The sequence below is a fragment of the Oncorhynchus kisutch genome, linkage group LG11 (genome assembly GCF_002021735.2).
Source record: "Oncorhynchus kisutch isolate 150728-3 linkage group LG11, Okis_V2, whole genome shotgun sequence".
NCBI lineage: Eukaryota > Metazoa > Chordata > Actinopteri > Salmoniformes > Salmonidae > Oncorhynchus > Oncorhynchus kisutch.
The window spans coordinates 77,498,138-77,517,523 of record NC_034184.2 but is presented as its reverse complement, the minus strand read 5'-3'; the positions used below and the strand labels follow the sequence as shown (position 1 = coordinate 77,517,523).

Below are 19,386 nucleotides of genomic sequence, written 5' to 3'. Positions count from 1 at the left end.
TCGCTACTTTTATAGCCTCTCTACTGTATATAGCCTCGCTATTTTTATAGCCTCTACTTTTATAGCCTCTCTACTGTATATAGTCTCGCTACTTTTATAGCCTCTCTACTGTATATAGCCTCGCTACTTTTATAGCCTCGCTACTTTTATAGCCTCTCTACTGTATATAGCCTCGCTACTTTTATAGCCTCGCTACTGTATGTAGCCTCGCTACTTTTATAGCCTCTCTACTGTATATAGCCTCGCTACTTTTATAGCCTCTCTACTGTATATAGCCTCGCTACTTTTATAGCCTCGCTACTTTTATAGCCTCTCTACTGTATATAGCCTCTCTACTGTATATAGCCTCGCTACTGTATATAGCCTCGCTACTTTTATAGCCTCGCTACTTTTATAGCCTCGCTACTTTTATAGCCTCGCTACTTTTATAGCCTCGCTACTTTTATAGCCTCTCTACTGTATATAGCCTCGCTACTTTTATAGCCTCTCTACTGTATATAGCCTCGCTACTTTTATAGCCTCGCTACTGTATGTAGCCTCGCTACTTTTATAGCCTCGCTACTTTTATAGCCTCGCTACTTTTATAGCCTCGCTACTTTTATAGCCTCTCTACTGTATATAGCCTCGCTAATTTTATAGCCTCTCTACTGTATATAGCCTCGCTACTTTTATAGCCTCTCTACTGTATATAGCCTCTCTACTGTATATAGCCTCGCTACTTTTATAGCCTCGCTACTGTATATAGCCTCGCTACTTTTATAGCCTCTTTACTGTATGTAGCCTCGCTACTGTATATAGCCTTGCTACTTTTATAGCCTCTCTACTGTATATAGCCTCTCTACTGTATATAGCCTCGCTACTTTTATAGCCTCGCTACTTTTATAGCCTCTACTGTATATAGCCTCTCTACTTTTATAGCCTCTCTACTGTATATGGCCTCGCTACTTTTATAGCCTCGCTACTTTTATAGCCTCTACTGTATATAGCCTCTCTACTTTTATAGCCTCTCTACTGTATATGGCCTCGCTACTTTTATAGCCTCGCTACTTTTATAGCCTCTCCACTGTATATAGCCTCGCTACTTTTATAGCCTCTACTGTTTATAGCCTCGCTACTTTTATAGCCTCGCTACTTTTATAGCCTCGCTACTTTTATAGCCTCTCTACTTTTATAGCCTCTACTGTTTTTAGCCTCGCTACTTTTATAGCCTCGCTACTTTTATAGCCTCGCTACTTTATTAGCCTCGCTACTTTTATAGCCTCTCTACTGTATATAGCCTCGCTACTTTTATAGCCTCTCTACTGTATATAGCCTCGCTACTTTTATAGCCTCTCTACTGTATATAGCCTCGCTACTTTTATAGCCTCTCTACTGTATATAGCCTCGCTACTTTTATAGCCTCGCTACTTTTATACCTCGCTACTTTTATAGCCTCTCTACTGTATATAGCCTCGCTACTTTTATAGCCTCTCTACTGTATATAGCCTCGCTACTTTTATAGCCTCGCTACTTTTATAGCCTCTACTGTATATAGCCTCGCTACTTTTATAGCCTCGCTACTTTTATAGCCTCGCTACTTTTAATAGCCTCGCTACTGTATATAGCCTCGCTACTTTTATAGCCTCTCTACTGTATATAGCCTCGCTACTTATATAGCCTCTCTACTGTATATAGCCTCGCTACTTTTATAGCCTCTCTACTGTATATAGCCTCGCTACTTTTATAGCCTCTCTACTGTATATAGCCTCGCTACTTTTATAGCCTCGCTACTTTTATAGCCTCTACTGTATATAGCCTCGCTACTTTTATAGCCTCTCTACTGTATATAGCCTCGCTACTTTTATAGCCTCGCTACTTTTATAGCCTCTCACTGTATATAGCCTCGCTACTTTTATAGCCTCTCTACTGTATATAGCCTCGCTACTTTTATAGCCTCGCTACTTTTATAGCCTCGCTACTTTTATAGCCTCGCTACTTTTATAGCCTCGCTACTTTTATAGCCTCGCTACTTTTATAGCCTCTCTACTGTATATAGCCTCGCTACTTTTATAGCCTCTCTACTGTATATAGCCTCGCTACTTTTATAGCCTCTCTACTGTATATAGCCTCGCTACTTTTATAGCCTCTCTACTGTATATAGCCTCGCTACTTTTATAGCCTCGCTACTTATATAGCCTCGCTACTTTTATAGCCTCTCTACTGTATATAGCCTCGCTACTTTTATAGCCTCTCTACTGTATATAGCCTCGCTACTTTTATAGCCTCGCTACTTTTATAGCCTCTACTGTATATAGCCTCGCTACTTTTATAGCCTCGCTACTTTATAGCCTCGCTACTTTTATAGCCTCTCTACTGTATATAGCCTCGCTACTTTTATAGCCTCTCTACTGTATATAGCCTCGCTACTTTTATAGCCTCTCTACTGTATATAGCCTCGCTACTTTTATAGCCTCTCTACTGTATATAGCCTCGCTACTTTTATAGCCTCGCTACTTTTATAGCCTCTCTACTGTATATAGCCTCGCTACTTTTATAGCCTCTCTACTGTTATAGCCTCGCTACTTTTATAGCCTCTCTACTGTATATAGCCTCGCTACTTTTATAGCCTCTCTACTGTATATAGCCTCGCTACTTTTATAGCCTCTCTACTGTATATAGCCTCGCTACTTTTATAGCCTCTCTACTGTATATAGCCTCGCTACTTTTATAGCCTCGCTACTTTTATAGCCTCTACTTTTATAGCCTCGCTACTTTTATAGCCTCTCTACTGTATATAGCCTCGCTACTTTTATAGCCTCGCTACTGTTTATAGCCTCGCTACTGTATATAGCCTCGCTACTTTATAGCCTCGCTACTTTTATAGCCTCTACTGTTATAGCCTCGCTACTTTTATAGCCTCTCTACTGTATATAGCCTCGCTACTTTTATAGCCTCTCTACTGTATATAGCCTCGCTACTTTTATAGCCTCTCTACTGTTATAGCCTCGCTACTTTTATAGCCTCGCTACTTTTATAGCCTCGCTACTTTTATAGCCTCTCTACTGTATATAGCCTCGCTACTTTTATAGCCTCTCTACTGTATATAGCCTCGCTACTTTTATAGCCTCGCTACTTTATAGCCTCTACTGTATATAGCCTCGCTACTTTATAGCCTCGCTACTTTTATAGCCTCGCTACTTTTATAGCCTCTCTACTGTATATAGCCTCGCTACTTTTATAGCCTCTCTACTGTATATAGCCTCGCTACTTTTATAGCCTCTCTACTGTATATAGCCTCTACTTTATAGCCTCTACTGTATATAGCCTCGCTACTTTTATAGCCTCGCTACTTTTATAGCCTCTCTACTGTATATAGCCTCGCTACTTTTATAGCCTCTCTACTGTATATAGCCTCGCTACTTTTATAGCCTCTCTACTGTATATAGCCTCGCTACTTTTATAGCCTCTCTACTGTATATAGCCTCGCTACTTTTATAGCCTCTCTACTTTTATAGCCTCGCTACTTTTATAGCCTCTCTACTGTATATAGCCTCGCTACTTTATAGCCTCGCTACTTTTATAGCCTCGCTACTTTTATAGCCTCTCTACTGTATATAGCCTCGCTACTTTTATAGCCTCGCTACTTTTATAGCCTCTCTACTGTATATAGCCTCGCTACTTTTATAGCCTCTCTACTGTATATAGCCTCGCTACTTTTATAGCCTCGCTACTGTATATAGCCTCGCTACTTTTATAGCCTCTCTACTGTATATAGCCTCGCTACTTTTATAGCCTCTCTACTGTATATAGCCTCGCTACTTTTATAGCCTCGCTACTTTTATAGCCTCTCTACTGTATATAGCCTCGCTACTTTTATAGCCTCGCTACTTTTATAGCCTCGCTACTTTTATAGCCTCTCTACTGTATATAGCCTCGCTACTTTTATAGCCTCGCTACTGTATATAGCCTCGCTACTTTTATAGCCTCTTTACTGTATGTAGCCTCGCTACTGTATATAGCCTCTCTACTGTATATAGCCTCGCTACTTTTATAGCCTCGCTACTTTTATAGCCTCTCTACTGTATATAGCCTCGCTACTTTTATAGCCTCTCTACTGTATATAGCCTCGCTACTTTTATAGCCTCGCTACTTTTATAGCCTCTCTACTGTATATAGCCTCGCTACTTTTATAGCCTCGCTACTGTATATAGCCTCTACTGTTTATAGCCTCGCTACTTTTATAGCCTCGCTACTTTTATAGCCTCGCTACTTTATAGCCTCTCTACTGTATATAGCCTCGCTACTTTTATAGCCTCTCTACTGTATATAGCCTCGCTACTTTTATAGCCTCGCTACTTTTATTAGCCTCGCTACTTTTATAGCCTCTCTACTGTATATAGCCTCGCTACTTTATAGCCTCTCTACTGTATATAGCCTCGCTACTTTTATAGCCTCGCTACTTTATAGCCTCTACTGTATATAGCCTCGCTACTTTTATAGCCTCGCTACTTTTATAGCCTCGCTACTTTTATAGCCTCTCTACTGTATATAGCCTCGCTACTTTTATAGCCTCTCTACTGTATATAGCCTCGCTACTTTTATAGCCTCTCTACTGTATATAGCCTCGCTACTTTTATAGCCTCTCTACTGTATATAGCCTCGCTACTTTTATAGCCTCTCTACTGTATATAGCCTCGCTACTTTTATAGCCTCGCTACTTTTATAGCCTCTACTGTTTAGCCTCGCTACTTTTATAGCCTCGCTACTTTTATAGCCTCGCTACTTTTATAGCCTCTCTACTGTATATAGCCTCGCTACTTTTATAGCCTCTCTACTGTATAGCCTCGCTACTTTTATAGCCTCGCTACTTTTATAGCCTCTACTGTATATAGCCTCGCTACTTTTATAGCCTCTCTACTGTATATAGCCTCGCTACTTTTATAGCCTCTCTACTGTATATAGCCTCGCTACTTTTATAGCCTCTCTACTGTATATAGCCTCGCTACTTTTATAGCCTCGCTACTTTATTAGCCTCGCTACTTTTATAGCCTCTCTACTGTATATAGCCTCGCTACTTTTATAGCCTCTCTACTGTATATAGCCTCGCTACTTTTATAGCCTCGCTACTTTTATAGCCTCTACTGTATATAGCCTCGCTACTTTTATAGCCTCGCTACTTTTATAGCCTCGCTACTTTTATAGCCTCTCTACTGTATATAGCCTCGCTACTTTTATAGCCTCTCTACTGTATATAGCCTCGCTACTTTTATAGCCTCTCTACTGTATATAGCCTCGCTACTTTATAGCCTCGCTACTTTATAGCCTCTCTACTGTATATAGCCTCGCTACTTTTATAGCCTCTCTACTGTATATAGCCTCGCTACTTTTATAGCCTCTCTACTGTATATAGCCTCGCTACTTTTATAGCCTCTCTACTGTATATAGCCTCGCTACTTTTATAGCCTCTCTACTGTATATAGCCTCGCTACTTTTATAGCCTCTCTACTGTATATAGCCTCGCTACTTTTATAGCCTCTCTACTGTATATAGCCTCGCTACTTTTATAGCCTCTCTACTGTATATAGCCTCGCTACTTTTATAGCCTCGCTACTTTATAGCCTCTACTGTTTATAGCCTCGCTACTTTTATAGCCTCGCTACTTTTATAGCCTCGCTACTTTTATAGCCTCTCTACTGTATATAGCCTCGCTACTTTTATAGCCTCTCTACTGTATATAGCCTCGCTACTTTTATAGCCTCTCTACTGTATATAGCCTCGCTACTTTATAGCCTCTCTACTGTATATAGCCTCGCTACTTTTATAGCCTCTCTACTGTATATAGCCTCGCTACTTTTATAGCCTCTCTACTGTATATAGCCTCTCTACTGTATATAGCCTCGCTACTTTTATAGCCTCGCTACTGTATATAGCCTCGCTACTTTTATAGCCTCTCTACTGTATATAGCCTCGCTACTTTATAGCCTCGCTACTTTTATAGCCTCGCTACTGTATATAGCCTCGCTACTTTTATAGCCTCTCTACTGTATATAGCCTCGCTACTTTTATAGCCTCGCTACTGTATATAGCCTCGCTACTTTTATAGCCTCTCTACTGTATATAGCCTCGCTACTTTTATAGCCTCGCTACTTGTATAGCCTCTACTGTATATAGCCTCTCTACTTTTATAGCCTCTCTACTGTATATAGCCTCGCTACTTTTATAGCCTCGCTACTTTTATAGCCTCTCTACTGTATATAGCCTCGCTACTTTTATAGCCTCTCTACTTTATATAGCCTCTACTGTTATAGCCTCGCTACTTTTATAGCCTCGCTACTTTATTAGCCTCGCTACTTTTATAGCCTCTCTACTGTATATAGCCTCGCTACTTTTATAGCCTCTCTACTTTATAGCCTCGCTACTTTATAGCCTCGCTACTTTTATAGCCTCTACTGTATATAGCCTCGCTACTTTTATAGCCTCGCTACTTTTATAGCCTCGCTACTTTAATAGCCTCTCTACTGTATATAGCCTCGCTACTTTTATAGCCTCTCTACTGTATATAGCCTCGCTACTTTATAGCCTCGCTACTGTATATAGCCTCGCTACTTTTATAGCCTCTCTACTGTATATAGCCTCGCTACTTTATAGCCTCTCTACTGTATATAGCCTCGCTACTTTTATAGCCTCGCTACTTTTATAGCCTCTACTGTTTATAGCCTCGCTACTTTTATAGCCTCGCTACTTTTATAGCCTCGCTACTTTTATAGCCTCTCTACTGTATATAGCCTCGCTACTTTTATAGCCTCTCTACTGTATATAGCCTCGCTACTTTATAGCCTCGCTACTTTTATAGCCTCTCTACTGTATATAGCCTCGCTACTTTTATAGCCTCTCTACTGTATATAGCCTCGCTACTTTTATAGCCTCTCTACTGTATATAGCCTCACTACTTTATAGCCTCTCTACTGTATATAGCCTCGCTCCTTTTATAGCCTCGCTACTTTTATTAGCCTCGCTACTTTATAGCCTCTCTACTGTATATAGCCTCGCTACTTTTATAGCCTCTACTGTATGTAGCCTCGCTACTTTATAGCCTCGCTACTTTATAGCCTCTACTGTATATAGCCTCGCTACTTTTATAGCCTCGCTACTTTATAGCCTCGCTACTATTAATGCCTCTCTACTGTATATAGCCTCGCTACTTTTATAGCCTCTCTACTGTATATAGCCTCGCTACTTTTATAGCCTCTCTACTGTATATAGCCTCGCTACTTTTATAGCCTCGCTACTATTAATAGCCTCTCTACTGTATATAGCCTCGCTACTTTTATAGCCTCTCTACTGTATATAGCCTCGCTACTTTTATAGCCTCTCTACTGTATATAGCCTCGCTACTTTTATAGCCTCTCTACTGTATATAGCCTCGCTACTTTTATAGCCTCTCTACTGTATATAGCCTCGCTACTTATATAGCCTCTCTACTGTATATAGCCTTGCTACTTTTATAGCCTCTCTACTGTATATAGCCTCGCTACTTTTATAGCCTCTCTACTGTATATAGCCTCGCTACTTTTATAGCCTCGCTACTTTTATAGCCTCTACTGTTTATAGCCTCGCTACTTTATAGCCTCGCTACTTTTATAGCCTCGCTACTTTTATAGCCTCTCTACTGTATATAGCCTCGCTACTTTTATAGCCTCTCTACTGTATATAGCCTCGCTACTTATATAGCCTCTCTACTGTATGTAGCCTCGCTACTTTTATAGCCTCTCTACTGTATATAGCCTCGCTACTTTTATAGCCTCTCTACTGTATATAGCCTCGCTACTTTTATAGCCTCTCTACTGTATATAGCCTCTCTACTGTATATAGCCTCGCTACTTTTATAGCCTCGCTACTTTTATAGCCTCGCTACTTTTATAGCCTCTCTACTGTATATAGCCTCGCTACTTTTATAGCCTCGCTACTTTTATAGCCTCTCTACTGTATATAGCCTCGCTACTGTATATAGCCTCTCTACTGTATATAGCCTCGCTACTTTTATAGCCTCTCTACTGTATATAGCCTCGCTACTTTTATAGCCTCTCTACTGTATATAGCCTCGCTACTTTTATAGCCTCGCTACTTTATAGCCTCTACTGTATATAGCCTCGCTACTTTTATAGCCTCTCTACTGTATATAGCCTCGCTACTTTTATAGCCTCGCTACTTTTATAGCCTCTCTACTGTATATAGCCTCGCTACTTTTATAGCCTCGCTACTTTTATAGCCTCTACTGTTTATAGCCTCGCTACTTTTATAGCCTCGCTACTTTTATACCTCGCTACTTTTATAGCCTCTCTACTGTATATAGCCTCGCTACTTTTATAGCCTCTCTACTGTATATAGCCTCGCTACTTTTATAGCCTCTCTACTGTATATAGCCTCGCTACTTTTATAGCCTCTCTACTGTATATAGCCTCGCTACTTTTATTAGCCTCGCTACTTTATTAGCCTCGCTACTTTTATAGCCTCTCTACTGTATATAGCCTCGCTACTTTTATAGCCTCTCTACTGTATATAGCCTCGCTACTTTTATAGCCTCGCTACTTTTATAGCCTCTACTGTATATAGCCTCGCTACTTTTATAGCCTCGCTACTTTTATAGCCTCGCTACTATTAATAGCCTCTCTACTGTATATAGCCTCGCTACTTTTATAGCCTCTCTACTGTATATAGCCTCGCTACTTTTATAGCCTCTCTACTGTATATAGCCTCGCTACTTTTATAGCCTCGCTACTTTAATAGCCTCTCTACTGTATATAGCCTCGCTACTTTTATAGCCTCTCTACTGTATATAGCCTCGCTACTTTTATAGCCTCTCTACTGTATATAGCCTCGCTACTTTTATAGCCTCTCTACTGTATATAGCCTCGCTACTTTTATAGCCTCTCTACTGTATATAGCCTCGCTACTTTTATAGCCTCTCTACTGTATATAGCCTCGCTACTTTTATAGCCTCTCTACTGTATATAGCCTCGCTACTTTTATAGCCTCTCTACTGTATATAGCCTCGCTACTTTTATAGCCTCTCTACTGTATATAGCCTCGCTACTTTTATAGCCTCGCTACTTTTATAGCCTCTACTGTTTTTTGCCTCGCTACTTTTATAGCCTCGCTACTTTTATTACCTCGCTACTTTATAGCCTCTCTACTGTATATAGCCTCGCTACTTTTATAGCCTCTCTACTTTATGTAGTCTCGCTACTTTAATAGCCTCGCTAACTTTTATAGCCTCTACTGTATATAGCCCTCGCTACTTTTATAGCCTCGCTACTTTTATAGCGTCACTACTATTAATGCCTCTCTACTGTATATAGCCTCGCTACTTTTATAGCCTCTCTACTGTATAAGCCTCGCTACTTTTATAGCCTCACTACTATTAATGCCTCTCTACTGTATATAGTCTCCGCTACCTCTCTACTGTATATAGCCTCTCTACTGTATATAGCCTCGCTACTTTTATAGCCTCTCTACTGTATATAGCCTCGCTACTTTTATAGCCTCTCTACTGTATATAGCCTCGCTACTTATTAGCCTCTTTACTGTATGTAGCCTCGCTACTTTTATAGCCTCTCTACTGTATATAGCCTCGCTACTTTTATAGCTTCTCTACTGTATATAGCCTCTCTACTGTATATAGCCTCGCTACTTTTATAGCCTCGCTACTTTTATAGCCTCTCTACTGTATATAGCCTCGCTACTTTTATAGCCTCGCTACTTTTATAGCCTCTCTACTGTATATAGCCTCGCTACTTTTATAGCCTCTCTACTGTATATAGCCTCGCTACTTTTATAGCCTCGCTACTTTTATAGCCTCTCTACTGTATATAGCCTCGCTACTGTTATAGCCTCGCTACTTTTATAGCCTCGCTACTGTATATAGCCTCGCTACTTTTAAAGCCTCGCTACTGTATATAGCCTCGCTACTGTATATAGCCTCTCTACTTTTATAGCCTCGCTACTTTTATAGCCTCTCTACTTTTATAGCCTCTCTACTGTATATAGCCTCGCTACTTTTATAGCCTCTCTACTGTATATAGCCTCGCTACTTTTATAGCCTCTCTACTTTTATAGCCTCTCTACTGTATATAGCCTCGCTACTTTTATAGCCTCTCTACTGTATATAGCCTCGCTACTTTATAGCCTCGCTACTTTTATAGCCTCTCTACTGTATATAGCCTCGCTACTTTTATAGTCTCACTACTGTATATAGCCTCGCTACTTTTATAGCCTCGCTACTTTTATAGCCTCGCTACTTTTATAGCCTCTCTACTGTATATAGCCTCGCTACTTTTATAGCCTCGCTACTTTTATAGCCTCGCTACTTTTATAGCCTCTCTACTGTATATAGCCTCGCTACTTTTATAGCCTCGCTACTTTTATAGCCTCTCTACTGTATATAGCCTCGCTACTTTTATAGCCTCTCTACTTTTATAGCCTCTCTACTGTATATAGCCTCGCTACTTTTATAGCCCCTCTACTGTATATAGCCTTGCTACTTTTATAGCCTCGCTACTGTATGTAGCCTCGCTACTTTTATAGCCTCTCTACTTTATAGCCTCTACTGTATATAGCCTCGCTACTTTTATAGCCTCGCTAATTTTATAGCCTCTCTACTGTATATAGCCTCGCTACTTTTATAGCCTTGCTACTGTATGTAGCCTCACTACTTTTATAGCCTCTCTACTTTTATAGCCTCCACTGTATATAGCCTCGCTACTTTTATAGCCTCGCTAATTTTATAGCCTCTCTACTGTATGTAGCCTCGCTACTTTTATAGCCTCTACTGTATATAGCCTCGCTACTTTTATAGCCTCGCTACTTTATAGCCTCTACTGTATATAGCCTCTCTACTGTATATAGCCTCGCTACTTTATAGCCTCTCTACTGTATATAGCCTCGCTACTTTTATAGCCTCTCTACTGTATATAGCCTCGCTACTTATATAGCCTCTTTACTGTATGTAGCCTCGCTACTTTTATAGCCTCTCTACTGTATATAGCCTTGCTACTTTTATAGCCTCTCTACTGTATATAGCCTCGCTACTTTTATAGCTTCTCTACTGTATATAGCCTCTCTACTGTATATAGCCTCGCTACTTTTATAGACTCGCTACTTTTATAGCCTCGCTACTTTTATAGCCTCTCTACTGTATATAGCCTCGCTACTTTTATAGCCTTGCTACTTTTATAGCCTCTCTACTGTATATAGCCTCGCTACTTTTATAGCCTCGCTACTTTTATAGCCTCTCTACTGTATATAGTCTCGCTACTTTTATAGCCTCGCTACTGTATATAGCCTCGCTACTTTTATAGCCTCGCTACTGTATGTAGCCTCGCTACTTTTATAGCCTCTCTACTGTATATAGCCTCGCTACTTTTATAGCCTCTCTACTGTATATAGCCTCGCTACTTTTATAGCCTCGCTACTTTTATAGCCTCTCTACTGTATATAGCCTCGCTACTTTTATAGCCTCGCTACTTTTATATCCTCGCTACTTTTATAGCCTCGCTACTGTATATAGCCTCTCTACTGTATATAGCCTCGCTACTTTTATAGCCTCGCTACTGTATATAGCCTCGCTACTTTATAGCCTCTTTACTGTATGTAGCCTCGCTACTGTATATAGCCTCTCTACTGTATATAGCCTCGCTACTTTTATAGCCTCGCTACTTTTATAGCCTCTCTACTGTATATAGCCTCGCTACTTTTATAGCCTCTCTACTGTATATAGCCTCGCTACTTTTATAGCCTCGCTACTTTTATAGCCTCTACTGTATATAGCCTCTCTACTTTTATAGCCTCTCTACTGTATATGGCCTCCCTCCTTTTATAGCCTCGCTACTTTTATAGCCTCTCCACTGTATATAGCCTCGCTACTTTTATAGCCTCACTACTTTTATAGCCTCTACTGTTTTTTGCCTCGCTCCTTTTATTACCTTGCTACTTTTATTACCTCGCTACTTTTATAGCCTCTCTACTGTATATAGCCTCGCTACTTTTATAGCCTCTCTACTGTATATGGCCTCGCTCCTTTTATTACCTCGCTACTTTTATTACCTCGCTACTTTTATAGCCTCTCTACTGTATATAGCCTCGCTACTTTTATAGCCTCTCTACTGTATGTAGTCTCGCTACTTTTATAGCCTCGCTACTTTTATAGCCCCTACTGTATATAGCCTCGCTACTTTTATAGCCTCGCTACTTTTATAGCATCACTACTATTAATGCCTCTCTACTGTATATAGTCTCGCTACTTTTATAGCCTCTCTACTGTATATAGCCTCGCTACTTTTATAGCCTCTCTACTGTATATAGCCTTGCTACTTTTATAGCCTCTCTACTGTATATAGCCTCGCTACTTTTATAGCTTCTCTACTGTATATAGCCTCGCTACTTTTATAGCCTCACTACTTTTATAGCCTCTACTGTTTTTTGCCTCGCTCCTTTTATTACCTCGCTACTTTTATTACCTCGCTACTTTATAGCCTCTCTACTGTATATAGCCTCGCTACTTTTATAGCATCTCTACTGTATGTAGTCTCGCTACTTTTATAGCCTCGCTACTTTTATAGCCTCTACTGTATATAGCCTCGCTACTTTTATAGCCTCTCTACTGTATATAGCCTCGCTACTTTTATAGCCTCTCTACTGTATATAGCCTCACTACTTTTATAGCCTCTCTACTGTATATGGCCTCGCTCCTTTTATTACCTCGCTACTTTTATTACCTCGCTACTTTTATAGCCTCTCTACTGTATATAGCCTCGCTACTTTTATAGCCTCTCTACTGTATGTAGTCTCGCTACTTTTATAGCCTCGCTACTTTTATAGCCTCTACTGTATATAGCCTCGCTACTTTTATAGCCTCGCTACTTTTATAGCGTCACTACTATTAATGCCTCTCTACTGTATATAGTCTCGCTACTTTTATAGCCTCTCTACTGTATATAGCCTCGCTACTTTTATAGCCTCTCTACTGTATATAGCCTCGCTACTTTTATAGCCTCACTACTATTAATGCCTCTCTACTGTATATAGTCTCGCTACTTTTATAGCCTCTCTACTGTATATAGCCTCGCTACTTTTATAGCCTCTCTACTGTATATAGCCTCGCTACTTTTATAGCCTCTCTACTGTATATAGCCTCGCTACTTTTATAGCCTCTCTACTGTATATAGCCTCGCTACTTATATAGCCTCTTTACTGTATATAGCCTTGCTACTTTTATAGCCTCTCTACTGTATATAGCCTCGCTACTTTTATAGCTTCTCTACTGTATATAGCCTCGCTACTTTTATAGCCTCACTACTTTTATAGCCTCTACTGTTTTTTTGCCTCGCTCCTTTTATTACCTCGCTACTTTTATTACCTCGCTACTTTTATAGCCTCTCTACTGTATATAGCCTCGCTACTTTTATAGCCTCTCTACTGTATGTAGTCTCGCTACTTATATAGCCTCTTTACTGTATGTAGCCTCGCTACTTTTATAGCCTCTCTACTGTATATAGCCTTGCTACTTTTATAGCCTCTCTACTGTATATAGCCTCGCTACTTTTATAGCTTCTCTACTGTATATAGCCTCTCTACTGTATATAGCCTCGCTACTTTTATAGCCTCGCTACTTTTATAGCCTCGCTACTTTTATAGCCTCTACTGTATATAGCCTCGCTACTTTTATAGCCTCGCTACTTTTATAGCCTCTCTACTGTATATAGCCTCGCTACTGTATATAGCCTCTCTACTGTATATAGCCTCGCTACTTTTATAGCCTCTCTACTGTATATAGCCTCGCTACTTTTATAGCCTCTCTACTGTATATAGCCTCGCTACTTTTATAGCCTCGCTACTTTTATAGCCTCTACTGTATATAGCCTCTCTACTTTTATAGCCTCTCTACTGTATATGGCCTCGCTACTTTTATAGCCTCGCTACTTTTATAGCCTCTCCACTGTATATAGCCTCGCTACTTTTATAGCCTCACTACTTTTATAGCCTCTACTGTTTTTTGCCTCGCTCCTTTTATTACCTAGCTACTTTTATTACCTCGCTACTTTTATAGCCTCTCTACTGTATATAGCCTCGCTACTTTTATAGCCTCTCTACTGTATATAGCCTCGCTACTTTTATAGCCTCTCTACTGTATATAGCCTCACTACTTTTATAGCCTCTCTACTGTATATGGCCTCGCTCCTTTTATTACCTCGCTACTTTTATTACCTCGCTACTTTTATAGCCTCTCTACTGTATATAGCCTCGCTACTTTTATAGCCTCTCTACTGTATGTAGTCTCGCTACTTTTATAGCCTCGCTACTTTTATAGCCTCTACTGTATATAGCCTCGCTACTTTTATAGCCTCGCTACTTTTATAGCGTCACTACTATTAATGCCTCTCTACTGTATATAGTCTCGCTACTTTTATAGCCTCTCTACTGTATATAGCCTCGCTACTTTTATAGCCTCTCTACTGTATATAGCCTCGCTACTTTTATAGCCTCACTACTATTAATGCCTCTCTACTGTATATAGTCTCGCTACTTTTATAGCCTCTCTACTGTATATAGCCTCGCTACTTTTATAGCCTCTCTACTGTATATAGCCTCGCTACTTTTATAGCCTCTCTACTGTATATAGCCTCGCTACTTTTATAGCCTCTCTACTGTATATAGCCTCGCTACTTATATAGCCTCTTTACTGTATGTAGCCTCGCTACTTTTATAGCCTCTCTACTGTATATAGCCTTGCTACTTTTATAGCCTCTCTACTGTATATAGCCTCGCTACTTTTATAGCTTCTCTACTGTATATAGCCTCGCTACTTTTATAGCCTCACTACTTTTATAGCCTCTACTGTTTTTTGCCTCGCTCCTTTTATTACCTCGCTACTTTTATTACCTCGCTACTTTTATAGCCTCTCTACTGTATATAGCCTCGCTACTTTTATAGCCTCTCTACTGTATGTAGTCTCGCTACTTTAATAGCCTCGCTACTTTTATAGCCTCTACTGTATATAGCCTCGCTACTTTTATAGCCTCGCTACTTTTATAGCGTCACTACTATTAATGCCTCTCTACTGTATATAGTCTCGCTACTTTTATAGCCTCTCTACTGTATATAGCCTCGCTACTTTATAGCCTCTCTACTGTATATAGCCTCGCTACTTTTATAGCCTCACTACTATTAATGCCTCTCTACTGTATATAGTCTCGCTACTTTTATAGCCTCTCTACTGTATATAGCCTCGCTACTTTTATAGCCTCTCTACTGTATATAGCCTCGCTACTTTTATAGCCTCTCTACTGTATATAGCCTCGCTACTTTTATAGCCTCTCTACTGTATATAGCCTCGCTACTTATATAGCCTCTTTACTGTATGTAGCCTCGCTACTTTTATAGCCTCTCTACTGTATATAGCCTCGCTACTTTTATAGCTTCTCTACTGTATATAGCCTCTCTACTGTATATAGCCTCGCTACTTTTATAGCCTCGCTACTTTTATAGCCTCTCTACTGTATATAGCCTCGCTACTTTTATAGCCTCGCTACTTTTATAGCCTCTCTACTGTATATAGCCTCGCTACTTTTATAGCCTCTCTACTGTATATAGCCTCGCTACTTTTATAGCCTCGCTACTTTTATAGCCTCTCTACTGTATATAGCCTCGCTACTGTATATAGCCTCGCTACTTTATAGCCTCACTACTTTTATAGCCTCTACTGTTTTTGCCTCGCTCCTTTTATTACCTCGCTACTTTTATTACCTCGCTACTTTTATAGCCTCTCTACTGTATATAGCCTCGCTACTTTTATAGCCTCTCTACTGTATGTAGTCTCGCTACTTATATAGCCTCTTTACTGTATGTAGCCTCGCTACTTTTATAGCCTCTCTACTGTATATAGCCTTGCTACTTTTATAGCCTCTCTACTGTATATAGCCTCGCTACTTTTATAGCTTCTCTACTGTATATAGCCTCTCTACTGTATATAGCCTCGCTACTTTTATAGCCTCGCTACTTTTATAGCCTCGCTACTTTTATAGCCTCTCTACTGTATATAGCCTCGCTACTTTTATAGCCTCGCTACTTTTATAGCCTCTCTACTGTATATAGCCTCGCTACTGTATATAGCCTCTCTACTGTATATAGCCTCGCTACTTTTATAGCCTCTCTACTGTATATAGCCTCGCTACTTTTATAGCCTCTCTACTGTATATAGCCTCGCTACTTTTATAGCCTCGCTACTTTTATAGCCTCTACTGTATATAGCCTCTCTACTTTTATAGCCTCTCTACTGTATATGGCCTCGCTACTTTTATAGCCTCGCTACTTTTATAGCCTCTCCACTGTATATAGCCTCGCTACTTTTATAGCCTCACTACTTTTATAGCCTCTACTGTTTTTTGCCTCGCTCCTTTTATTACCTAGCTACTTTTATTACCTCGCTACTTTTATAGCCTCTCTACTGTATATAGCCTCGCTACTTTTATAGCCTCTCTACTGTATATAGCCTCGCTACTTTTATAGCCTCTCTACTGTATATAGCCTCACTACTTTTATAGTCTCTCTACTGTATATGGCCTCGCTCCTTTTATTACCTCGCTACTTTTATTACCTCGCTACTTTTATAGCCTCTCTACTGTATATAGCCTCGCTACTTTTATAGCCTCTCTACTGTATGTAGTCTCGCTACTTTTATAGCCTCGCTACTTTTATAGCCTCTACTGTATATAGCCTCGCTACTTTTATAGCCTCGCTACTTTTATAGCGTCACTACTATTAATGCCTCCCTACTGTATATAGTCTCGCTACTTTTATAGCCTCTCTACTGTATATAGCCTCGCTACTTTTATAGCCTCTCTACTGTATATAGCCTCGCTACTTTTATAGCCTCACTACTATTAATGCCTCTCTACTGTATATAGTCTCGCTACTTTTATAGCCTCTCTACTGTATATAGCCTCGCTACTTTTATAGCCTCTCTACTGTATATAGCCTCGCTACTTTTATAGCCTCTCTACTGTATATAGCCTCGCTACTTTTATAGCCTCTCTACTGTATATAGCCTCGCTACTTATATAGCCTCTTTACTGTATGTAGCCTCGCTACTTTTATAGCCTCTCTACTGTATATAGCCTTGCTACTTTTATAGCCTCTCTACTGTATATAGCCTCGCTACTTTTATAGCTTCTCTACTGTATATAGCCTCGCTACTTTTATAGCCTCACTACTTTTATAGCCTCTACTGTTTTTTGCCTCGCTCCTTTTATTACCTCGCTACTTTTATTACCTCGCTACTTTTATAGCCTCTCTACTGTATATAGCCTCGCTACTTTTATAGCCTCTCTACTGTATGTAGTCTCGCTACTTTAATAGCCTCGCTACTTTTATAGCCTCTACTGTATATAGCCTCGCTACTTTTATAGCCTCGCTACTTTTATAGCGTCACTACTATTAATGCCTCTCTACTGTATATAGTCTCGCTACTTTTATAGCCTCTCTACTGTATATAGCCTCGCTACTTTTATAGCTTCTCTACTGTATATAGCCTCTCTACTGTATATAGCCTCGCTACTTTTATAGCCTCGCTACTTTTATAGCCTCGCTACTTTTATAGCCTCTCTACTGTATATAGCCTCGCTACTTTTATAGCCTCGCTACTTTTATAGCCTCTCTACTGTATATAGCCTCGCTACTGTATATAGCCTCTCTACTGTATATAGCCTCGCTACTTTTATAGCCTCTCTACTGTATATAGCCTCGCTACTTTTATAGCCTCTCTACTGTATATAGCCTCGCTACTTTTATAGCCTCGCTACTTTTATAGCCTCTACTGTATATAGCCTCTCTACTTTTATAGCCTCTCTACTGTATATGGCCTCGCTACTTTTATAGCCTCGCTACTTTTATAGCCTCTCCACTGTATATAGCCTCGCTACTTTTATAGCCTCACTACTTTTATAGCCTCTACTGTTTTTTGCCTCGCTCCTTTTATTACCTAGCTACTTTTATTACCTCGCTACTTTTATAGCCTCTCTACTGTATATAGCCTCGCTACTTTTATAGCCTCTCTACTGTATATAGCCTCGCTACTTTTATAGCCTCTCTACTGTATATAGCCTCACTACTTTTATAGCCTCTCTACTGTATATGGCCTCGCTCCTTTTATTACCTCGCTACTTTTATTACCTCGCTACTTTTATAGCCTCTCTACTGTATATAGCCTCGCTACTTTTATAGCCTCTCTACTGTATGTAGTCTCGCTACTTTTATAGCCTCGCTACTTTTATAGCCTCTACTGTATATAGCCTCGCTACTTTTATAGCCTCGCTACTTTTATAGCGTCACTACTATTAATGCCTCTCTACTGTATATAGTCTCGCTACTTTTATAGCCTCTCTACTGTATATAGCCTCGCTACTTTTATAGCCTCTCTACTGTATATAGCCTCGCTACTTTTATAGCCTCACTACTATTAATGCCTCTCTACTGTATATAGTCTCGCTACTTTTATAGCCTCTCTACTGTATATAGCCTCGCTACTTTTATAGCCTCTCTACTGTATATAGCCTCGCTACTTTTATAGCCTCTCTACTGTATATAGCCTCGCTACTTTTATAGCCTCTCTACTGTATATAGCCTCGCTACTTATATAGCCTCTTTACTGTATGTAGCCTCGCTACTTTTATAGCCTCTCTACTGTATATAGCCTTGCTACTTTTATAGCCTCTCTACTGTATATAGCCTCGCTACTTTTATAGCTTCTCTACTGTATATAGCCTCGCTACTTTTATAGCCTCACTACTTTTATAGCCTCTACTGTTTTTTGCCTCGCTCCTTTTATTACCTCGCTACTTTTATTACCTCGCTACTTTTATAGCCTCTCTACTGTATATAGCCTCGCTACTTTTATAGCCTCTCTACTGTATGTAGTCTCGCTACTTTAATAGCCTCGCTACTTTTATAGCCTCTACTGTATATAGCCTCGCTACTTTTATAGCCTCGCTACTTTTATAGCGTCACTACTATTAATGCCTCTCTACTGTATATAGTCTCGCTACTTTTATAGCCTCTCTACTGTATATAGCCTCGCTACTTTTATAGCCTCTCTACTGTATATAGCCTCGCTACTTTTATAGCCTCACTACTATTAATGCCTCTCTACTGTATATAGTCTCGCTACTTTTATAGCCTCTCTACTGTATATAGCCTCGCTACTTTTATAGCCTCTCTACTGTATATAGCCTCGCTACTTTTATAGCCTCTCTACTGTATATAGCCTCGCTACTTTTATAGCCTCTCTACTGTATATAGCCTCGCTACTTATATAGCCTCTTTACTTTATGTAGCCTCGCTACTTTTATAGCCTCT

The 19,386-nt window shown here is 39.9% G+C and overlaps 1 protein-coding gene across 7 annotated transcripts in view; it reads left to right on the top strand.

Annotated features, from left to right (window-relative positions):
* The window catches only part of LOC109898987 (thiamin pyrophosphokinase 1-like), a 156,222-nt gene that overhangs the window by 95,780 nt on the left and 41,056 nt on the right, over positions 1 to 19,386 (top strand). The window lies entirely within an intron of this gene.